This window comes from Macaca nemestrina, chromosome 9 (genome assembly GCF_043159975.1).
Source record: "Macaca nemestrina isolate mMacNem1 chromosome 9, mMacNem.hap1, whole genome shotgun sequence".
NCBI lineage: Eukaryota > Metazoa > Chordata > Mammalia > Primates > Cercopithecidae > Macaca > Macaca nemestrina.
Window position 1 is genome coordinate 23,154,373 of NC_092133.1, and position 23,625 is coordinate 23,177,997.

The following is a 23,625-nucleotide window of genomic DNA, read 5'->3' on the forward strand; positions in this document are numbered from 1 at the left end:
AGGGCGACCCGCGGGGCTGCGGCCGCGACGGAGCCCGGCGCCCGAGCGGCGGCGCAACTCCGCGTTCTCGCCCCGCGCGCTCGACACCCACCCCGGCCGCTCGCCGCCACAGAAGCCGGGGATTCCGCCGGCCGCGCAGCGTTTTATGTGAATGAGTACTGTCCGTGACGCGGCTGCCCATATAAGGCCAAATATGGGTGTTTCACCGCCCCTCGGGCCGTGGCCACGCCCTACCGGGGGCGGGGCAGCGGGGGCGAGGGACTTGCGGGGCGGGTGCCGGCATTAGAGCAAGAGGAAGTGGAAGGCGCCTCCTCGTTTTCTCCTCCGCGCTGCGCTGAGGGACTCACTCGCGCATCACCCGCGGCTGCCGGCCGTGTGTCGAGGCGCTCCGGGCCACAGTGACCCCCGCGGTGCGGACCGAGGAGGAAGCGCCGTGGGAGGCGGGGCGGCGCCGCACGATCCGGCCTTCGGCTTCACGGACGTGGGCCGAGAACCCGCCCGTGCCGCGCTGAGCAGGGCCGAGGGAGCCGGCCAGGGCCGCAGAGGAGTCCGGAACGGATTCCTGTCGCTACTGAGGTCTGCGCGTGTAAGGGGAGGACGTGGGAGATTTGCCTCGAGGGGTGGGGTATGGATGACTGGAGGGGTCGGGCGCGGGTTGGTCATCGCTGAGGCTGGGTGATGGGTGGCCGAATTCATTATATTGTTTTCTCCACTTTTCTGTATGTTTGAAATTTTTCATAATAAAGATGCTAAAAGTAAAAACGGGGGTTGGGGGTCGGCGGTGAGAAAAGCCATTTAATCTCCCTAAATGGATTCTGCCCTCAAAGGATTGACGCTCTTTTCTCTGTCACTCTCCAATAATGATTAGAATAATAAGTTGTATTTTGAGGAGCTGTTTTCTGGTCCCGGGGAAATCCGTGGTGAACTCATCAGTAGCATCAGCGTGTATCCCACGGTGGAGCTCAGTTCAGCCAACTGTTGTCCAGGTGGCTTCTGGATTTGGGGGATTATCTGTGGATCAAGTTTAATCTCAGGCTGTCTGCCCCCACCGGTTCCCAGGGGCTTCAGGCCTTCCACCCCTATTCCTGGGGAAGCAGACACAACTCACCCATTCAGTAAGCATTTATTGAGGGTCAGCTGTGTGCCAGGGCTCCCCTAGCTGTGGGGACAAGTGGATGGAAACAGGTTTCTGCCCCCAAGCTCACTGCCAACCATTTTATTGTTAGACTGGCTGGGACTGCTTGATGGAAAACAGTCTGCCCGCACTAGACAAGGGCTTGTTGACAACTGACATAAGGGAAGGAGGTTTTCAGAAGGAAGCAGAGATCAAATTCTGAAATCAGATGCAATCAAATCAGACACCAGAACAGCCGGCATTGCCTCTGGGTCACGGCTGCATTCACCAAAAGGCGCTGTCCTCGCCTTGCCAGTGGGGTCTTGGTGAAGACGTGATGCGGGGGCCTTCTTTCTCTTTGTGGTTATCTGTGCCAGCCTTCCCTGCAACCTGCTCTTCCTCCAGCACGTTCTGTTTCTGTTACCGGCTCTTTCCACCCCCGATATCTCAGCCCAGAGCCACACACGTACGTGGAGCACCCACGTGGGCCAGGCTTTGTTTTGGGGCTGGCGGCACCAACGTGAGTAAGACTTGTACTCAGCTCCAGCTGCCCCCAGCCCAGAGGGGAGGGGAGGGCCTGTATTCCGTAGGGAACAGCGCCCAGCAGGGGTGTGGCAGGGTGGGGCGTGGGCTGGAGAAGGCCTCCCAGAGGAGATGAGGGCTGAGGCCAATTCCGAGGAATTGTAAGCCAGACTACGAAGCAGGAGGGGTGATTCCAGGCAGAGGAAACTGCTTGAGGTAAAGAAAACAAAAAAACACAAAACCCAGCATGGTGCGTACTGGAGGTACGTGGGAGACTAAGGCCCTTCTGGTATTTATTAGCAGATTAAGCAGGGTCAGGCAACAGAGGGCCTTGTGCTGTTTGACTCAATTGGGTCTTAGTCTTTGGCCCGGACAGTCCCCAATGAGGGATCTTACTCAGTGACCAGATCCGGATAGCATTTGGGAACATCGCTGAGGCGGCTGTGTGCGGGATGAGTGTTTTGAGAGTGGGGGAGGAGTCCGGAGTCTGGGGGATGGCTGGGAGGATTTCATGGGTAATCTAGAGCTGAGCTGATATGGGCCTGCCAGAAAAGCAGCTATGGGGAGGCCATAAGAATGGGAGCACATTGAGGAAGTAAGATGCTGGGAGGGGTGAGATGGGGAGAGAGAACTGGAGACTGACACCAAAGATTTTTTTTTTTTTTTTTTTTTTAAGATACGTTCTCACTATGTCGGCCAGTGTGGTCTCAAATTCCTGGCCTCAAGTAATCCTCCCACCTCAACCTCCTAAAGTGCTGGGATTATAGATATGAGCCACCACACCCAACACCCAGTTAGCATTTTTCTTTTCTTTTTTCTTTCTTTCTTTTTTTTTTGGGGGGGGGGGACAGAGTTTCCCTCTGTCGCCCAGGTGGGAGTGCAGTGGTGCGATCTCGGCTCCCAGATTCAAGCAATTCTTCTGCCTCAGCCTCCTGAGTAGCTGGGATTGCAGGTGCACACCACCACGCCAGGCTAATTTTTGTATTTTTAGTAGAGATGGGGTTTCACCATGTTGGTCAGGCTGGTCTCAAACTCCTGACCTTGTGATCCGCCCGCCCCCAACGTGCTGGGATTATAGGTGTGACCCGTGAGCCACCATGCCCAGCTGACACCATAGTTTTTAACCTTTAGATAGGAACTCTACAGGAGCAGGTCTGGGGTGAGGGTAGCAGGAAAAGTGGGTGAAGTTTATACATGTTAATAAGCTAGAGTTGGTCACACCAAGGAGGGTGCCCAGAAAGCAGAAGGGTGGCCTGGCACCCGGTGTAGGAGGGTTATCTGTCAGCTGGATTGCTTCCTCACGTCCCATGTCCAACAGATTACTAAATTCTGGGGCCCGGCTTCCCAGAGCTCTTGTCTGACTCATCCTGCCTAGTCCCACGGCCAAGGCCAGCTTTGCAGGTATGTGACCTGCGCAGCCAAACGGACCCATACTTAGAAGGGACCCCCACTTGTTTTAATGCTCTGTTGTTACTAAATTGTTAATTTTGTACAGGAGACCCTGCGTTTTCCTTTTGCACTGGGCCCCACGAACTCTGTAGCTGGTCCTGCCCATTGCTGTAGTGAAAGGGCCCCATTATCCGCCATCCCCACTGGACCCTACGTTAGCATCACATATCCCAGTCTCAAAGCCCCCTCCTTGCTCTCTCATCCTCTACAATGTGGTCTTAAGCTTACATCTAAGCACAGAGCCCACCTCCTCTGCTAAAAAAATTTCAATGCCACCTATGCACTGTCTTGATAAAATCCAAATTCCTTAGTGGAACACTAAGGTCCTTGGTCTGGCCAATTGGTCACAACCCACCTCTAACGTTTCTCACCTTCCTTCTCATCACCCCTCCCCCCACCACCCCCATCCTTTGTAAAGCAATCCTTCTCCACCTTCACACAGCTCTGCAGCACGTTCAGGACGCCACCCCTTAACCCCCAGCCTGTTAGCTGTCACCCTCTTAGGGGTTCTCACTTCCCTTCCCCCCTAGCCTGGCACGTGAGTGTTATCTGTCCTGCCATTAGCCTGCAGCCTCCCAGGCTAGACTTAGGGGCCTTATCCAACCATCTGTGTCTCCTTCACAACACCCTCACACGGTGAGGGCTGAATCAGTGTTGGTGGAATGGAATTCAGTGCTTGTTGAGACATGAGAGTGGCCAGCTTTTTAGGAGGCACCTGGGGAGAAAGTTGGTCACAGCACAAATCAGGGCTCTAGACACTGGGTAAAAGGCAAAATAGAAAACTGGGGGTGCACAGTCCATAGATGAAGGACCTGGAGTCCATCGGCCACAGGTCTAGGAGGAAGAGGAGAGTGTCTAAGAATGGAAGGGCTTAATGGAGCAACTAATCTCTTGCCTGTCTCCGAAATACTTTGGAATGGGGGTGAGAATGGGCTCAGGGAAAAAAGCAAGATCTAAATTAATATTGTGAGTCCATGAGGCAGGACCTTGTCCTATTCATTCATCTTGCCCCGCACCAGTTATTTTCAGAGGGGCAGTAAGTGTTTTAGGGTTCTTGGCCCTCATTTGACCAGTCATCCTAACCCTCATGTCTTGGGTCATCGTTATAATCCGGGGCTACCTTTTGGAAGGTCATGGGGTGCCCTTTTGCAAAAGTTATGGGCCCCCTCCTTGGAAACTGCACACACACCATACAGCTTACAATTCAGGGAGTTCACGGGTCTGCAGAATCCTGGAAACTCCCATGTCTGGTTCTACTCATTGTAACCTCAGTGGAACCTTCCAGCAGTCCTCTCCAGCTCCTCCCCAGCTCCTCAGCTCTGCTTCCCTCCACCCATCAAGCCCTCCCCAGCCCATAAGGTGGACCAGGTGGCCTGTGGGGATGAATCAGAGTGTCCACAAGTGCAGGGGCCCAAAGACATCCCAGAGCAAATCCAAGGATCCCTCTACAAGCCCCAGCCCACTCAGAAGGATGCATTTTGCCCCCTCTGTTTGTTTTTGATTATGAAAGTAGGGGCATGCTCATTGTTGAAAATGTGGGAAATGCAGAGAAGTTAAAATGATGCTTTTTGTTTAGGGTGCTGCTGCTGCTGGCTTAAGATCCTAAATTAAAGCAGCTGCCAGATCTGGACCTAAGACTTGCTTCCCACCACCTTACATAAAGGAAAGAGCACTGGACTAGGAATCAAAGATCTGGATTCCCATCAAATCTCTGCTATTACTAGCTTTTATCTCTGTTTGTTTGTTTATTTATTTGTTTATTTATCTATCTGTCTACCTAGTACCTTTTGTGAATATGAGTGTTTCTCACTGAGACCCTCCCATCTGTCTTGCCCCCGATCCTAGAATTTAACAAATACCTTCTTTACTGAAGGGTACAGATAGCACATGCCATGTGACTGTTGAGAATCACTCACCCTCTTAGAGGCATGGTTTCCTCTTCTATAAAATAAGGATGTTCGTCCCTATTTGCTAATGATGAGTGACAATGACATAAGGTACATAAAGCTGTATTGCATGATGCAAACATAGCATCATATTTGTAGGGTTGTTGCTAATAATACTATCCATCAGCAAAGCAGTCATTCATTTACTCAAATACTGATGCACTGGTACATTCAGTTTCCTCTTTTGTAAAATGGGGATAAAAATAGGACTTAGCTCATAGGGTACTTAAAATTCAGTGAGTTAATACATATAAAATACTTAGAGCAGTCCTTGGAACATATTAAGAACTCAGTACATATTAGCTAGTTGAGCAGGCTGTAGTATTTGTTCCAGCCAAGAAAAGACTGTTCTCTAACAGTACAGGAAATAAAGATGGGGTTAGGCACGACACGGCAGCAGGACTTACCTTCTGTCTAATTCAGCTGGCAGTCAGAGAAAGAATTATTAGAAGCCTATAAGCTTGTTCTCCCGAAGATCTACTGAGTACAGGGGGAATATTTAAAGAATAAAAATCCCTAGACCCACTTACAGTGCAGGAGAGACAAGAAGCTGTTCACACAATAATAAGTGCTAAATTCCTTTCTTCTTATACTGACAGCTGAAGTTTTAGAGAAGAGAAGGATCAATAAAGACTGGAATATTAGAGCAGACAGGCCTAAAAGAGGATTTTAGATTTGATAAAGAATCCCTCCAGTTCTCAGAGCAGGGACTTTGGAGGGTAACAACTTGGATTTCAGTCCTTTCCTGCCACTTACTGATTGTGTGACCTTGGAAAAGTTACTTCAGCTCTGTGAGCAATGATTCTCTCATCTGGAAAACAAAACAAAACAAAACGAAACAAATCAACGAGGATAATAATAATACCTACCTCATAGGGCTGATAAGAAGATCAGAAAGTACCTACATAAAGCCCTTCTTTGCGCTCCTGGAGCATGGCGAAGGCTCCATGTGAGCCACAATTTTTTTGTTTTTTGTTTGTTTGTTTGTTTGTTTTTTAATGAAAAGTCATGGGCAGCACCAAAGCTCAGAATTTTGGCAGTAAGGAATTATCATTCTACCTTGAAATTTGCCAGAAGGGGAACTGACCGCCTCATGAGACATTTTTGAACAAGGCCGAAAAAGGAAACAAGTGTATCCTGGCATTTTACGAGATGCTAGATATGTCCTTAGGACTTAATCCTCACGACTACCCTATGATGTAAGTACTATCTTTTGTCCCTATTTTACAGTTGGCCAAGGTCACATCGCTGAAATGGACTTCCGTGTGTCTTCTACCTTTTGCTTTCAGGTCTGGAAAAATGCAGTGTAAATCTAGACCCTCTTTGAAATATTGAAGATGGTGATCTTATCCCTTCCTCACTTTCTGGTTTCTAAAATAACAGTCCTTGTTCCTTACAATGTCTGTTTTCCAGATTCTTAGAAGACTTTTTGCTTATTTTCCATAACTCTTTACTTGTAATCCCTGAATGACACCAGGATATAGCAGAACATGTCCATTTACTTAAAGTTCAAAGGTCCTACAAAAAAGAGTTATTAGCCTGGCACGATGGTATGAGTCTGTAGTCCCAGCTACCTGGGAGGCTGAGCCAAGAGGATTGCTTGAGGTCAGGAGTTTGAGGCTGCAGCGAGCCATGATCACGCCACTGCTCTCCGGCCTGGATGACAAAGCAAGACCACATCTCAAAATAAAATAAATAAAATAAAATATAAAATAGTGGGGCTGCTAAGTGTCCTGGACAGCATTAGAGAAAGGAAGAGGTGGAAGAGTGCGAACACCTGAAAGGAAAGAGATGCGGGTGTTCCCTCTCCCTTGAGTAGCCACCGGCTATCCCTGGAGCATAGGAGTAGGATTTTATCCCCCAGCTTCAGCCTCCCCAGGCAGCACTTCCTTTCTGTGGTTTCACTCCAATTTGGATGGTGCTCAGGCAACCTTGAAAGCTTACAGGAAGTAGGCTGGGGTGGGAGGAGTTTAGGGGAATATTTGTCTTCTCTCCTGTTTTGCCCTAGAGATTCTGGCCAGAAAGACAAATGGCTGGTACAACTTTGCCTTTTTCTTTTCTTCTTTTGAGACGGGGTCTTGTTCTGTTGGCCAGGCTGGAGTGCAGTGGCATGATCGCGGCTCACTGCAGCCTCCCAGGCTCAAGCAGTCCTCTCACCTCAGCCTCCTGAGTAGCTGGGACCACAGCTTCACTAATTTTTAAGTTTTTTGTAGATATGAGGTCTCCCTATGTTGCCCAGGCTGGTCTCAAACTCCTGACCTCAAGCGGTCCTCCCGTCTTGGCCTCTGGAAATGCTGGAATTACAGGTGTGAGCCACTGTTGCGGCCTCTTTTTTCTTTTTCTTTTTTTCTTTTTTTTAAGGTCTTTATTTGTTAAATGGGAAGTCTGTGCCATCAAGTGAGCATTGTATTTACTCCATAGTAAGAACCTGGGTGGGCCACTGGGAGAAAACTATACATTAAATGTAAATAGCCTCTGGGTAGAGAGCCCCTGGCTGTTTCCTTTCATTTCTCTCCTTTTCTCTACTATGGTGTCTGGAGGCATTTCCTAGACTCCAGTTTCTCACCACCCTCACGGATTTTGCCATTGTATTATGGCCTCCTTTATCATTCCCTAAATCGACGTTATAGAGACTCATTAAAAGAAAAAAAAAAATCAGCCGCCAGGCACGGTGGTTCACACCTGTAATCCCAGCACTTTGGGAGACCGAGGCAGGCGAATCACCTGAGGTCAGGAGTTCTAGACCAGCCTGACCAACATGCAGGCAGAAACCCCATCTCTACTAAAAAATACAAAATTAGCTGGGCGTGTTGGCGCATGCCTGTAATCCCAGCTACTGGGGAGGCTGAGGCAGGAGAATCACTTGAACCCGGGAGGTGGAGGTTGTATTGAGCAGAGATCACGCCATTGCACTCCAGCCTGTGTAACAAGAACGAAACTCCATCTCAAAAAAAAAAAAGCCCCAAACCCCTTATTCTGTCTTAGGTACTAATACCTGTGGTTTGATAATCTAGTCCAGTTTTTTGTTTTTATTTGCTTTGTAGTGGAAATTAAAATATATGACAATTCAAATGGGGGACTTTTATCTATGCACCACCTGCAGTTGCCTCTCCTGCCTCCAAGGCTGCCTGGGAAAACAGTAAGTGGGTTCTGGAGTAAAGGAGAAGGCTCTAGAAATGAACAACAGTGCAGCCAGCCTTGGAGATATGGCTTAAATGCTTCCAAATTACAGTTTCTTCTTAAGTTAGGATAATTATTCAGTTGTAAAATAGAAACAAAATAATAGACGAGAAAATACCTTGTAAAATGCTCATAATAGTCTTTTCATCAGTAACTTCCTTGCTCCTGGGGGTCTGAAATCCTATCCTTCCTGGTCTAGGACTAGTGGGGAGAAATTTCCGAAATCTCAAGAGTTCAGAGCGAGGGCTTTGCCCAAGGTCCTACTGGAGTTTTACCACTTGATCTGTGGTGGGAGTTATTTCCCCTCTCTATGCATCAGTTTCCTGTCTTCTAAAGTGGGATTGTTATGGCAGTGCTTCTCAAACCTTATTGTGCATAAAATCTCAAGGAGCCTTTGCAATGCAGGTTCCTATTCTGGGACTGAGACTGTATTTCCAACTAGCTCCCTGGTCATGCCCATTCTACTGGTCCGTAGACCACACAGTGAGTAGCAGGGGGTTCTAGTGCTTAACTTCCTGGAGGTGTTGAAAGGCTTGAATTAGACAATACATCCTAAGCATTTAGCCTGGTGTTATGTCAGGTACTTATCATAGATAGTAGCTCATTGTCAATATTATAGTGAGTTATGGGTTTATAGGATGTGAGGTGGGTTGAGAGGTAACCCAACACGGAGCTAGCGATCGATGATACCTGTGGGATTTGGAAAGAGCAATGTGCTAGGAATCAGGAGACCAAGGTTCAAGTCCTAGCTTTATAATTTGTGCCATGAGCTGTGTAAGCTTGGGCAAGTCTCTCAACCTTTCTGAGCCTCAGTTTCCTCTCTACAAAAAGAGGGGAGAGGTTTGAATTAGATGGTGACTAAAGGTTCTCTCAGCTTTAAATTGCTGAAATTTGAGGGTTATAGTAACTGCTCCATCCCCACCACCAAAAGACACTTAGCAAGCCTGACCTTGGCCATAGCCTTGAACTTCATCTGTTGCAGGGATGGGGCTCTCTGAGCCTGCCTTGACCATGGGGAGGATGAATAACTGAACCGCCCAGCCTGGTGCCCTTGACATTCCTCGAACCTTGGGTGACATCACTCCCAGAAGCCTCTGTTCTCTGGGACTCGTGCAAAGCTCTCCTTGTTAAGGCAGAGTGATTTACAGCCTGAACAGGAGTAAGTTTGTGGCATGCCCAGAAAAATGATGTTAAAAGGAGGCATTGTGCACGTTCTATCCCACCACTTCAACACACAGAGGCAAGACGATTCATGAGTAAACTCACTTCCTTGTAAGCACATGTCACCTCCCCCTCACCCCCAATTCCATTCCTTTGGTGTGTCTCTCTGGACTCTAGGGACTTGAGACCCAAGCAACCAGACTCTGCAGGAAACCTGCCTCTTGGTGGAAGAAATGAGCATGCAGCAGCCTAGTGCCCAAACGGGAAGAACAGGCCCCTGAGATAAGTGAGCCCCTGGCCACAAGCACCCTCCCAGTCCAGCCCCAGCCTGTGTATTAACCTACAAGTCTATACTAAGTCCTCACCATGAACAAACATTTATTGAGCACCTGCTGCATACTTCTGGCTAAGCAAGTTCACCTGAATAACTTACTTAACCTCTGCTTCTCGGTGAAGAGATGAGTACAGATGGGGCAACCAGGTTCATAGTGGCTAAGTGACTTGCTCGGAGTCACACAGCACCAACAAGTATCACTCATGAGGTTGAGCTGACCCTCCCTTCTCTCTTCTCTGTTATGAACTTGTCAATGCCCCTTTCTTTCGTGTTTACATTTGATTATTTATGTTTCCCTCTCTCCCCCTGACCAAAGAGTCAGCTCCTAAAGCCCCCGCAGCCACATTCCCTCGCCTGTCCCTAGTAGGATGTTTTGCCCAATGAATACATGAAATTCCTGGGTGGAGTAGGGAAGGGAGAGAAGCCCAAGATTTCATTCCTGACCTCAGGAAGGGCTGGGGAAAGGTATGTAAGGGTTGAAAACCAGGGAGGATTTACTCAGGCAGAGGGAGAGGGAAAGGCTCTGTAGCTGAAGGAGACAGGGGAGGCGGAAGCACAGGAAGTGGGAGGTAGGAAGCAGCCAGGTGTCATTTCCAGGGAGGATGAGGGGGCAGGGAGGTTTGGGGAATGGTAAAAAGGTGGGGGCAGGGCGGAGGTAAGTATAGGAAGTAACACCTGCTTTGTGCAATCAGGCATTATGCATATGAAGTCTAAAAATGTTTATTACCCTTTGACCTAGTAATTCCACTTCTGGGAAATGATCTTAAGGAAAATCTCCAAAATGCGGGGGAGGTAAAGCTATATTCACAACAGTGTTCATCACAGAGCTATTTATAAGAAAGTAAAAATGGAAGCAGCCCAAACATTTCTCCTAAGAGAATGGCAAAGAAACTAGAATCTAGCCATTCAAAACTAGCCATTCGAGGTGAGTTTTTAAAGACTCCGAAGAACATTCAGAATCAATCATGTTAAAACGTTAAGGGAAATGGAACAATAACTGTCATATATTAATCTTATTTCCTAGGGAACGAGGTGGGTGTTTTCCACACTTGGTTTCATTTAATCCATACAATAACCCTGGAGCGTGGAATAACTTCCATGTAACAGATTTGGAGACTGAGGCTTGCCTAGGTAGGGGGTGAAAAAACTGCATGTGATTCAGCCCTGGTCACACTCCAGTGTGTTCTGACCACTTCCAATTTTTCTGTGTTTTTCAAATTTTTCCTTATGAAGTTGTGATACCCTTTCTGTATTCTTTCCTAATTTTTAGTTATTTATTGTGCTTATTCTGCAACTTGGTTTGATGCAGTTACTAGTAGGTCTTAGTGACTTTATTATCTTTGGATGCGTTTTATTCTTTTCTGGGGGTGGGGTGTGCTCAGACTACACCACAGTTCAGATTTGGCCCAATTTATTTACTTGGATCTCCCTTTGAAGGACATTTAGCAAATTTCTAACTTTTCACGAATACAACCAATCCTGCCAGGAGCATCCTTGATTACACCCCTTTGGGCAGAGGGTTTTGATGGTTTTTTTTTTTTTTTTTTTTTTTTTTTTTTTTTTTGAGACGGAGTTTCGCTCTTGTTGCCCAGGCTGGAGTGCAATGGCGCAGTCTCGGTTCACTGCAAACCCCACCTCCCGGGTTCAAGCAATTCTCCTGCCTCAGCTTCCCGAGTAGCTGGGATTACAGGTGCCCACGACCATGCCCAGCTAATTTTTGTATTTTTAGTAGAGACGGGGTTTCACCATGTTGCCCAGGCTGGTCTTGGACTCCTGACCTTGTGATCTGCCCGCCTCGGTCTCCCAAAGTGCTGGGATTACAGGCGTGAGCCACCACGCTCAGCCTTCATGTTTGTTTTTAACCGAAAAGACTGGACTAGGGAAAAAGTGTACTTATGGGTGACTATATTTTTGGCTTTGGGAGATTGCGAATGGAGGGATTTAATTAGAGGCTCTAGAATCAAAGATGTCCCTGTTGGTAAAAAACAGAGGGCTGGTGTGAGTGGGAGTATTTGAAGTCTCAGTTCTCTAACAGTATCCCTCATTCCTCCCACTTCCCACCAGGGCCAGCTCTATCAGCAGGCTAGGGCTTTTCTCTTTGGGGGAAGTTATAGATTATGGTTCCCGCCCTTGATTCATATCGACATTGACATACAGCTTAATTCGGTTGAGCTGTGGGCAAATCCTCTTCAGGAAGACAGTTATTCTAATGCCTGTGGTGCTTCAGAATGCAGAATCTACTCCATTCAATTCCACCCCTTTCCTGGAGGTCTTTTATAGCAAATATAGTTTGAAAAACTGGGGAACCTCAGCCAATTCCTCACACCTGCTGCGTGGCCTGCAGCCAACTTTGTGAGAGCCCTAGGCTGCTGTGCTTCATTTATATGGAATAAGGGGCTAGAGTTAGAAGACTTCAAACAGCTCCAACCTTCTGCTGTGATTCCATGAGATCTAAGTAAGAAGATACAGCTCTACGCCTTATGAACTGTGTGATTCCGGGTGAGTTATTAACATCTCTGAGCATCAGTTTCTCATCTGTAATACCAGGCAGTGAGACCTACCTGGTACGGTTGTATAGATTAAATGAACTGCTACAAGGAGTTTGGCACTTAAGACAGTGGCCATACCTGGAAAATGAGCGACGCATCCTGGATCCAATCCGTAAGGCACCTAAGGAGCCCCTGGACTCCTTCAGCCCCATCTCCAGGATTACCTGGGGCTGCCGGGAAAGCTTTTCTTTGAAGACCTCTGACTTATTAGAGAAATGAACCTATTCATTTCTCAGCCAGTGAGTTGGTACCTTGAAGCTACCTAAGCTAAAGCACAAAAACAATAAACAAACACCCCATCTGAATGTAGCTCCTGAACAAGTGAGAGTACTAACCCGTCCAGCCGCTGTTGTAGCCAGCACGTTATGCAAAATGGCAGTTCATCCCAAGGTTTACCTTCATCCTTAGCTCCAGCAGCCAGAACATCCACATAAGGCTTTTAACAAGGGAGGCAACGCCGGGTGCAGTGGCTCACACCTGTAATCCCAGCACTTTGGGAGGCCGAGGCGGGTGGATCACCTGAGGTCCGGAGTTCGAGATCAGCCTGGGCAAAATGGTGAAACCCAGACTCTACTAAAAATACAAAATTAGCCAGGCATTGTGGCACGTGCCTGTATTCCCAGCTACTTGGGAGACTTAGGCAGGAGAATCACTTGAACCTGGGAGGCGGAGGATGCGGTGAACTGAGATAGCACCATTGCACTCCAGCCTGGGCAACAAAAATAAATCTCCATCTCACAAAAAAAAAAAAAAAAAAAAAAAAAAAAAAGAAGAAGAAGAAGAAGGGAGGCAACAACTTAATGGAGTTTAAAGATCTGGTTCGGCCGGGCGCGGTGGCTCAAGCCTGTAATCCCAGCACTTTGGGAGGCCCAGACAGGCGGATCACGAGGTCAGGAGATCGAGACCATCCTGGCTAACACAGTGAAACCCCCCCTCTACTAAAAAATACAAAAAAAAAAAAAAAAAAAAACTAGCCGGGCGAGGTTGTGGGCGCCTGTAGTCCCAGCTACTCGGGAGGCTGAGGCAGGAGAATGGCGGGAACCTGGGAGGCGGAGCTTGCAGTGAGCTGAGATTCGGCCACTGCACTACAGCCTGGGCGACAGCGCGAGACTCCCTCTCAAAAAAAAAAAAAAAAAAGATCTGGTTCAAAATGTATTATTGGAGAGTGAAAAAACCAAGTGAGACAAAATATCTGACACTACTATTGTAGGAAAAAGAAAAAACTCACTTAAGTTGGGTGCTGTGGCTCACTCCTGTAATGCCAACACTTTGGGAGGCCGAGGTAAGAGGATTGCTTGAGGCCAGGATGTTGAGACCAACCTGGTCAACACAGTGAGACCCCATCTCAACAAAAATAAAAATAAAAACAATTAGCTAGGCATAGTCCTGGCTACTTGGGAGGCTGAGGTGGAAGGATTGCTTGAGCCTAGCAATTCAAGGCTGCAGTAAGCTGTGATTGCTCCACTGCACTCCAGCCTAAGCAACAGAACGAGAACTTGTCTCTAAAATAAATAAATAAATTTTAGAATTTAAAAAACCCACTTAACTACATGGGTATATATGTTCATATCTTTTTATATACTTGTATACATTTTACTGGTATACACATTCTGCTGGTATAATTGTTATCAGCTAACAGCTGTTCCTTTGGGGGAGTGTGGTGAGCTCTACCTGTTTACCTTCTTTAGCGTCTGACTTTCTGATATGAGCTTATCTTTCAAGAGAGGCGGTTATTGTAGTGGTTAAGAATGAGAGGAATTCCAGAGTCAAACCATCTTGTTCCGCTTCTTTTTCGTTGTTCGTTTGTTTGTTTCAGATAAGGTCTTGCTCTGTCGCCCAGGCTGGAGTGCAGTGGTGTGATCATAGCTCACATAGTCCCTATCTCTGAGGCTCGAGCCATCTTTCCACCTCACCCTCCAGAGCAGCTGGGACCACAGGCACATACCACCACAGCTGGCTAATTTTTTTTTTTTTTTTTTAAAGCAGAGATGAGATTTCACTGCATGGCCAGGCTGGTCTCAAACTCCTGAGCTCAAGCAATCCTCCTGCCTCAGCCTCCTAAAGTGGTGGGATTACAGGCATGAGTCACCATGCCCAGTCTTGTTTGGCTTCAAATTCAGATATGTGTCTATGTGTTTCTGCATCAGATACTGAAGCTGTGGCAGTTTATCTGTAGAAGCAGGTTGACAATAACAATAAAACTAGACTTATAGCGTTGTTTGGAGGGTTAAATGAAGGGGTCCCTATATTTACCACAATACTTGGCATTCAGGAAGTACTCAGAAAAGATAAACTATTATTATTACTTATATAAGTTATATGTGTGTGTATACACACACACACACACAAACACACACACACACATAGGTTTCTTACCAAAGGACAGTGGTAACATGAGGTTGCACATGCATGATACATACAGCTATAAAAAGAATGTGAGGGGAAAGAAACAAAGAAAAGAAGGAATGACTGCTTTTCATAGCCAGCTCTGAAAGCCCCTGTCCCACATAATTTTCCACTATTCTCTCAAGAAGGGCAATTAAATAAAACTCTTGCCAGATACAGTGGCTCTCACCTGTAATTCCAGCTACTTGAGAGGCTGAGGTGGGAGGACCACTTGAGGCCAGGAGTTCAAGACTGGCCTGGGCAATATAGGAGACCCTGTCTCTAAAAAGATGGAAAAAAAATTAGCTGAACGTGGTGGTGTACACCTGTAGTCCCAGCTACTTGGGAGGCTGAGGCTGGAGGATCATTTGAGCCCAGGAGTTTGAGGCTGCAGTAAGCCATGATTATGCCACTGTATTCCAGCTTGGGTGACAGAGCAAGACTATGTGAAGGAAAAGAAAAAAGAGGAGAGGAAAGAAGGAAAAGAAAGAGAAGAAAAAGAAAAGAAACAAAGACAGGAAAAAAGAAGAGAGAGAGAGAGAAAACTGGTGTGGGAGGAGGTAAAATGCTTAAAGGCCCAATAGAGAGTCCACCCTCACACGTGGCTTCAGCGAATCCATGACACCATGGATTCACTGGAGAAGTGACACAGGCTTATCTTCTCTCTTGACCCACCAGCTTCTGAGGTAGAAAGGAATTTGAGCTGTCCCAGCCATCCACTCATCCATTGAATATGTATTAGGTGCCTTTTGTGTACCAGTTATTGTTCTAAGTCCAGAGATACAGCAGTGGACAGAGAAGACCAAAACAAAACATCAAACAAACAAAATCTCATCCCCTCATGGAGCTACATCCTACTGGATGGAAGTAAATAGACACTAAAAATGAGTAAGACTGGTGGAATGCCTAACAGTGATAAATGCTACGGAGAAAAATTAAGGAGGGAAATGTTTTAGGGATGATTAGGATGGGTTGCAATTTTAAATAGGATGGTTGGGTAAGGTCTCACTGAGCAGGTGACATTTGAGTAAAGACCAGAAAGAAGTGCAGGAGAGACCCCTGTAGAAGGAAGAGCAAGTGCAAGGACCCGGAAGTAGTAGGGTGAACAGCACGGAGGGCAGCAGGGCTGGCGGGAGTGGTCTAGACCAGTGGTCCTCACAGGGCCATTTTGCTCCCCGCAGGGTACATCTGGCCATGTCTGGAAACATTTTGCGTTGTCACAGCTGGGATGGGAGTGTGCACTATGAGGGTCAGGGATGCTGTTCAACATCTGACAATGCACGGGACAGTCTCCACATTCTCCAAAGAATGATCCTTCCCAAAACGTCAAGAGTGCCAAGGTTGAGAAGCTCAAATCTAGACTTAGGAAGAGTTGTAGGAAATGATGTCAGAGAGATAACAAGAAGTGTGGGGGATGGAGGTGGGGGTATGGAGAGGGAGATCACCAAGAGACCTGTAGGCATCCTAAGGATTTTAGCTTTTTATTGTAGGCCTGATGGGAAGCCACTGGTTGTTGGCAGTGTTTAGCTGGTGGAAATTCCAAGTCATAGGGAGAGGAATACCAGGTGGTCCTTGATCTTGGTCCCAGGCGCTGACTCCTTCTGACTTCCTCTGGGAGGGGCCTCACTTCAGGAGCTGGAAAGTATAAGACAGGTGATTTTTAGTCATTAAGCAGGACTTCATCAGCAGGTAAAATCACAGCTTTGCTAGGAGATCGTTAATCTTGATTCTGTGAGAATATCCAACCCAGCCTCCCTTAATTACTAGGAACAATACATAGTCTGGACTTGATCACAACAGAGGAGTCGATGTTTCATTTCACCAATGTTTCCTTAAGGCTGGTTGAAGTGCAAGGTTAGTGTTTGGGATGTAAACTTTGCCTTCTAGGAATTTTTTTTTTTTTGGACGGAGTCTCACTGTGTCACCCAGGCTGGAGTACAATGGCACAATCTCGGCTCATTGTAACCTCTGCCTCCTGGGTTCAAGCAATTCTCCTGTCTCAGCCTCCCAGGTATATGCAACTACAGGCGGTCACCACCACGCCCGGCTAATTCTTATATTTTAAGTAGAGACAGGGTTTCATCATGTTAGCCAGGCTGATCTCAAACTCCTGACCTCAAGTCATCTACCTGCCTCAGCCTCCCAAAGTGCTGGGATTACAGATGAGAGTCGCCTTCTAAGAAGTTTTGATGTAATGAAGGACAGGAGAGGAGAGAAAGATTAACCCCCAGATTGATACCGCCAACATTCACGGAGCACCTGCTGAGATTAGAGGGGGAATGAATGTAAGCAGGTAAGGAAGAGAGGACGTGCTGGGAGGAGATGGCATATGCACACATCCCACCATTTGGTGACATAAGTGCAGTTACAGAGGGGGCCACTGGGCAAAAGGACTGGCTCAGCCATGGCAGCCAGTGGCACAGAAGAGGTGGCGTTTAGGCGTTGGAGGATAAAAGAGTGCAGGTGGTGAAATTATGAGGGAAAGGCATCCAAGCAAAGGGCAGACAGCCAGTGTTCTCAGGAGCTCACCTCTGCAGATTTCTGTACCACATCCTTCTAGATTCTTTTATATATATGTACACAACACACACACACAGACACACACACACACACACACACATTTATGTATGTATATGTTTTCTTTATGTATATGTACATACAATTTTTGTATATGTATATATATTCTTTATATACACTATGTGTGTGTGTGTGTGTGTGTGTATATATATATGTGTGTGGTCTGGCTCTGTTGCCTAGGCTGGAGTGTAATAGTACTAACTTGGCTCACTGCACCTCCTGGGCTCAAGTGATCCTCCCACCTCAGCCTCCCAGGTAGCTGGGACTACAGGCACGCACCACCATGCCTGGCTAATTTTTTTTTTTTTTTGAGACGGAGTTTCGCTCTTTTTTGCCCAGGCTGGAGTGCAGTGGCGCGATCTCAGCTCACCGCAACCTCCGCCTCCCGGGTTCAAGCGATTCTCGTGCCTCAGCCTCCCGAGTAGCTGGGATTACAGGCATGTGCCACCATGCCTGGCTAATTTTGTATTTTTAGTAGAGACGGGGTTTCTCCATGTTGGTCAGGCTGGTCTTGAACTGCCGACCTCAGGTGATCCACCCTTCTCGGCCTCCCAAAGTGCTGGGATTACAGGCGTGAGCCACCGCGCCCGGCCAACCTGGCTAATTTTTGTATTTTTTTGGTAGAGATGGGGTTTCACCATGTTGACCAGGCTGATCTCGAACTCCTGGGCTCAAGCAATCCCCTGGCCTCAGCCTCCCAAAGTGCTGGGATTACAGATATGATCCACTGCACCCAGCCTTACATTCTTGTAGATTATCATTCAGAAGACCTGGATCCCATCCAAGAATCTGCATATTACACAGCTCCTGGGACCTGCAAACCAGGTGTTTCTCTGCACCTTGCAAAGCCCTGCTCCAGGAAACGGAAGGCAGGCTTCAGGCGTCTATCTTGGTGTGGTGCTTCCAAGAGAAAGGTGTCCAAATGCTGCTGCTTTGAAAGGCAAAAACCAGGGGTGGCTGGCCTGCCGGGCATGGCCACATGAAGTCAGTGGTTCTCAGCCTTGAGTGGCCCTATCACTGGGGAAGCTTGTTAAACATATATCTGGGTCACACAATAGACTCTCTGCTCCCGGGGTGATCTGTTTGGGACCCCGCCAGGTGACTCACTGGCCCTGTGGCCTATCTATAACTGAGACACATTTTGACCACACTGAGCTCCCCTCCAGCCCCTAGAATCTTAAAAACACTAAGAGCCCCACGCAGTGTCCCATCTATTTATTTTAATCACAATAGCTGCTTTTTATTGAGCATTTACTGAGTCCTAAACTCTGTGCTGAACACTTTACATTTATAAGTCTCACAACAGGCTGGGTGTAGTAGCTCCTGCCTGTAATCCCAACACTTTGAGGCTGAAGCAGGAGGATCACTGGAAGCCAGGAGTTTGAGACCATCCTGGGCAGCAAAGCAAGACCCCCATCTCTACAAAAAAGAACAACAAAAACAAAAGAAAAAGTCTCACAACAACCTGGCAAAGGAGGAAGGTTTTTTGTTGTTGTTGTCGTTGTTGTTGTTGTTTTGAGATGGCGTCTCTCTCTGTTGCCAGGCTGGAGTGCTGTGGCATGATCTCGGCTCACTGCAACCTCTGACTCCCTGGTTCAAGCGATTCTCCTGCCTCAGCCTCCCAAGTTGCTGGGATTACAGGCACGCGCCACTATGCCCAGCTAATGTTTGTATTTTTAGTAGAGATGGGGTTTCACCATGTTGGCCAGGATGGTTTCGAACTCCTGACCTCGTGATCTGCCCCCCCTCAGCCTCCCAAAGTGTTGGGATTACGGGCATAAGCCACCACGCCCCATCAAGGAGGAAGAGTTTTATAGGGAAACTGAGACACAGCAGTCATTGGTAGAGCTGGGACACAGACCTAGGCTTGCCTGACCCCAAACTCAAGCTCTTCAGCAGTTTCCTGCACCACCTCCCTTCGGACGCCCTGCTGTGCTTTCTGCTGCTGGTCCCCACAGCTAGATTACAAACTACTTGGGGCAAAAGTTGGATCTTAGGCTGCTTGTGTTCCTCAGACAGAATTTTATTGAAATAAACTGGGGTTGCTTCTCAGTCACGAGAGCTCTTTCTGGACCCTTCTCCCTGGTCTGCAGATTCCCAACTCCCTTAAACAGTCTCTTTCTCTTCCAGAGGGGAGCTCAGTGAGCTCCCAGGGTTTTTTTGTTTTGTTTTGTTTTTGTTGTTGTTTGTTTGTTTGTTTGTTTGAGACAGAGTTTTTGTCTGTCGCCCAGGCTGGAGTGCAGTGGTGCGATCTTGGCTCATTGCAACCTCCGCCTCCCAGGTTCAAGCAATTCTCATGCCTTGGCCTCTCGAATAGCTGGGATTAGAGGTGCCTGCCACCATGCCCAGCTAATTTTCTTTTTTTTTTTTTCAGTAGAGATGGTGTTTCACCATGTTGCCCAGGCTGGTCTCAAAGTCCTGGGCTCAAGTAATCCACCCAAAGTGCTGGGGTTACAAGTGTGAGCCACTTTGCCTGGCATTCTTCTTTTATTTATTTATTTATTTATTTCCTAACCCACTAGGCAATCAAGGACTTTCTTTAAAGAGATGGGGTCTTGCATTCACCCGGGCTGAAGTGCAGTGGCATGATCATAGCTCACCACAGCCTCAAATTCCCAGACTTAGGCCATCTCCCCGAGTAACTGGGACCACAGGTGTGCACCACCATGCCCAGCTAAGTTATTTTTTTATTTTATTTTTAGAGACAAGGTCTCACTATGGACCAGACATTACCCAGTCTGGTCTTGAACTCCTGGCCTCAAGCAGTCCTCCCGTCTTAGCCTTGCAAAGTGCTGAGATTACAGGCATGAACCACTGCACCCTGCTAGCACCCAGGGTTCTAAGCCCCCTGCCCTGTGGAGCTTATTAGAAAGGCCTTATATTTGAGTTCTCAACTTTACCTTCTTTTTGACATGTTCTTTCTTCCCAGACTGTGAGGTCCTGGAAGTAGTAAGGCTGGCTTCTTACCATCTGTCTTCCCTAAAGTAGCACATAGTAGGCTCAATAAATTCAAGGAGGACTGATTTATATGCATTCAGATCTCAGACTTCTGTGAATATAAACCAAGGACCATAATTTTTTTCTCTAAATTACATTCATTGGTGTTTAATTTATTGAGCATCTACTGTGTGCCAGGCACTGGCTCAGGTATTAGGAATTCTGTGGTAAACAAGGTAAATGAGTTCCCTGCTCTCTAGGGCTTCCTTCTAGTGGGGAAGACATACAAACTCTTAGCAAAGCCAGCTTCTGTGGTGGCTGGGGAAGATGGAGAGCAATTAGAACTGGAGGCCAGAGGGGCCTCTCTGAGAAGGCGTCATCTGAACTGACAACAGATTGATCAAAATGAGCCAGCTGTGTCTGAATCAGGGAAAGGGCATTCCAATCCTGAGACCAGGACCACTGTGGCCTGTTTGAGGATTCACAGATGCTACTATGGCTGGAACTTAGCGGGCAAGAGAGAGAGGTCAGAGATGAGCTGGGAGATGTTGGCAGGGCCTTCCTCACAGACCATGGTGAAGAGATTAGAGTTGGTTCTAACCGAGATGGGAAATCAGTAGAGGGTTTTATGCAGGGTGATGATGAAAGATCCCCAGCTGCTTGGAGAATGGACTGTAGGGAGGACAGAGTGGAAGGAGAGACCAGTTAGGAAATTACTGCCATGGTCGTGGTGACAGGTGATAGGGTCTTGGACAAAGATCGTAGAAGAGGAAGCTGAGAGATGTAGACAGACAAGACTTTCAGATTTAGTGGATGTGGCAGGGGTGGGGCATGAGGGAAAGAGGAATCACGAAGGACACCCTGGTTTGGATTAGGTAAATGGGGGTGTCATTTTTTGAGATGGGGAAGATAGAGGAAGAACAGGTTTGGGTGGCAAAATCAAGCATTCTGGTGTACTCCTGGGTCAAATAATGTCCTCGAAAGATGGCACGTGTGAATATATGACCTCACATGGCAAATCTGATTCAGTCAAGAATTTTGAGATGGGAAATTGTCCTGGAGGGCTCAATGTAAACACAAGGGGCCTTATAAATGAAAAAGGGAGGCAGGAGAGTCAGTGAGCTTCCATGTGAGAAGGAATCAACCCACCGTCGCTTTGAACTGGCTTTGAAGGTGAAGGAAGGGAACCCCGAGGTGAGGAATTAAGACATCCTCTAGGAACTGGGAAAGGTAAGGAAATGGTTTCTCCCATCGAGATTCTGAAAGGGACACAATCTTGCTGATACCTTGCTTTTAGCCCAGATAAAACCCAATTAGGACTTCTTACCTCCAGAACTGTGAAATCATGCATTTGTGTGGTTTTAAGCCACTAAGTTTGTGGTCATTTGTTACGGAAGCAATAGGAAATGGACACATTGGCCTTAAGGACATCCAGGTGGAAAGACAGGTGGGCAGCAGGCAGGCTGTACTGGCCAGATCCCAGGGTAGAGGCTGGCACTGGAACCCTTGGAGCATTCAGCCTACAGTTGGAACTTAAATCTGAGAGGTTTCGAATCACCTCAGGACCCAGAGTGAGCTGCAGGGCCGGTGATTAATTTCTGTCCTCTCTGCCTGATACAGGCAAACTTTGGCAACCGGCCTTTCTCTCCTAAGTAGAGAATCTTTAGCTTGGCCCAAGGCACTTGGGTGGGGCCTAAGCTGGACCGGCCTGCTCCTGAGTGAAAGTCCAAAGACCCTGTCACCCTGAGGGACGCTCCCATCAGGCTATCTCAGATGCCTCCAGGCTAGGTGGGAAGGAAAATGGGAGAGAGACTGGAAATGTTTATTATGTTTATTTAGCTCCTACTAAGTCCCAAGCACCAAAAAGGAGACTTTTTATCTGTGGTTTTAAACCTTGCAATAACCCTGGCAGGGAGCTGTAAGCCCCATTTATGAATAGGTAAACTGAGGGTCAGAGCGATCCGATTACTTCTTTACGATAACACCAGCAGGATGGCTGGCACAGTGGCTCATGCCTGTAATCCCAGCACTTTGAGAGGTCAAGTCAGGCAGATTGCCTGAGCTCACGAGTTCAAGACCAGCCTGGGCAACATGGCAAAATCCCGTCTTTACAAAAAATACAAAAATTAGCTGGGCATGGTGGTGTGCGCTTGTAGTTCCAGCTACTCAAGAGGCTGAAGTGGGAGGATGGCTTGAGCCCAGGAGGTGGAGGTTGCAGTGAGCCGAGACTACACCACTGCACTAGAGCCTGGGCGATAGAGCCAGACCTTATCTCAAATAAAAAACAAAAAATAAAAAATAAAAATAATGAAATAACGCCTGCAGGGAACTGAAGATCCAGGAGTCCACCAAGTGTGAATGAGCTTTAGATGTCCCCAGCGTGCTGCTCTTTCTGCCATGTCCCCATCTTGGCTGAGGACTATTTGAGAATGTTTTTTGTTTGTTTGTTTGTTTTTTTAACCAAAATAGCAACAATGCCTTCCATTCATTGACCTGTCCCGCTTTGCCTGAGCTACACATTTAATCTTCACACCAACCTCATTGTTTGTTAGTTTTTTTTTTTTTTTTTTTCATTTTACAGATATAGATGCTGTGGCTCAAAGGATTAATTAATTTGCTTAAGATAATGCAACATGAGAAAAGCAGATCAGGACCGAATTCCAGAACAACGGTTTTGCTTGAAATAACACCACTACTAATAATTGTCTCTCAGCACCTCCTGACTTGTTTCTCTACTCCCACACCTTCCCTGCTGACCCTGGTCAAGGTGCTGTGAACATACAAATAGTGCCTGATACACTAGGGCCTCGGCATTGGCCATGGGAGTGAGAGGGAGAAAATAATTTAAGAGGCTTTGTAGTTGATTTCAACAAGATGAGGCAATGCTAATGAAGCGTCTTGCAGGAATCCCTCCCTGATTGCTTCGGTCCACAGCGCTCTTAGCTTTCTCTATACACTTACAATCTGTTTCACTTACTTCCTAGCAGACCTCGCAGAAACCATTATTTCATATGATATGTTTCCCCCATAGAATATAAGCTCCTTAAGGGAAGAGGTTTTTGTTTGGTTTTACAATGCTGAATTCCAAGTGCCTAGGAAGGACCTGGCAGGTCCTAAGCACAAGAAGTATTGGTTGGATGAATATATACTTCTTGCAACCCACAGGAACTGACGTTGGTCTGGGCCAGGCCTTGCCCTGGCTTCCAGCGATGCAGAAGTGAACCGAATAACTTCCTGCCCTCTGAGCTTATGGGGGAGACATACATACCTGCGTATTCACAACAGATTTCCTAACACATAACCAAAGTAAAAAGGTGGCCACCAGAAGGGGATTGGACCTGCTTGTTGGAAGGGTACAAATGGAAATTAGAGAGGTGATTGTTTCAGACATTCCCAGTGGGACAGGTAGCTGTGAGCCTGTGATGAACTGAGAGGCACCACTGAGTAAAAGTTAAGAGGACAGGCTCTGGA

General features: G+C 47.2%; 1 long non-coding RNA gene across 1 annotated transcript; it reads left to right on the top strand.

Annotated features, from left to right (window-relative positions):
* The first annotated feature begins 5 nt into the window (after positions 1-5).
* Positions 6-23,625, top strand: LOC139356194 (uncharacterized). Its single transcript, XR_011607648.1, has 3 exons — positions 6-1,899; positions 11,439-11,529; positions 22,736-23,625. It is a non-coding gene; the product is annotated as an uncharacterized lncRNA (long non-coding RNA).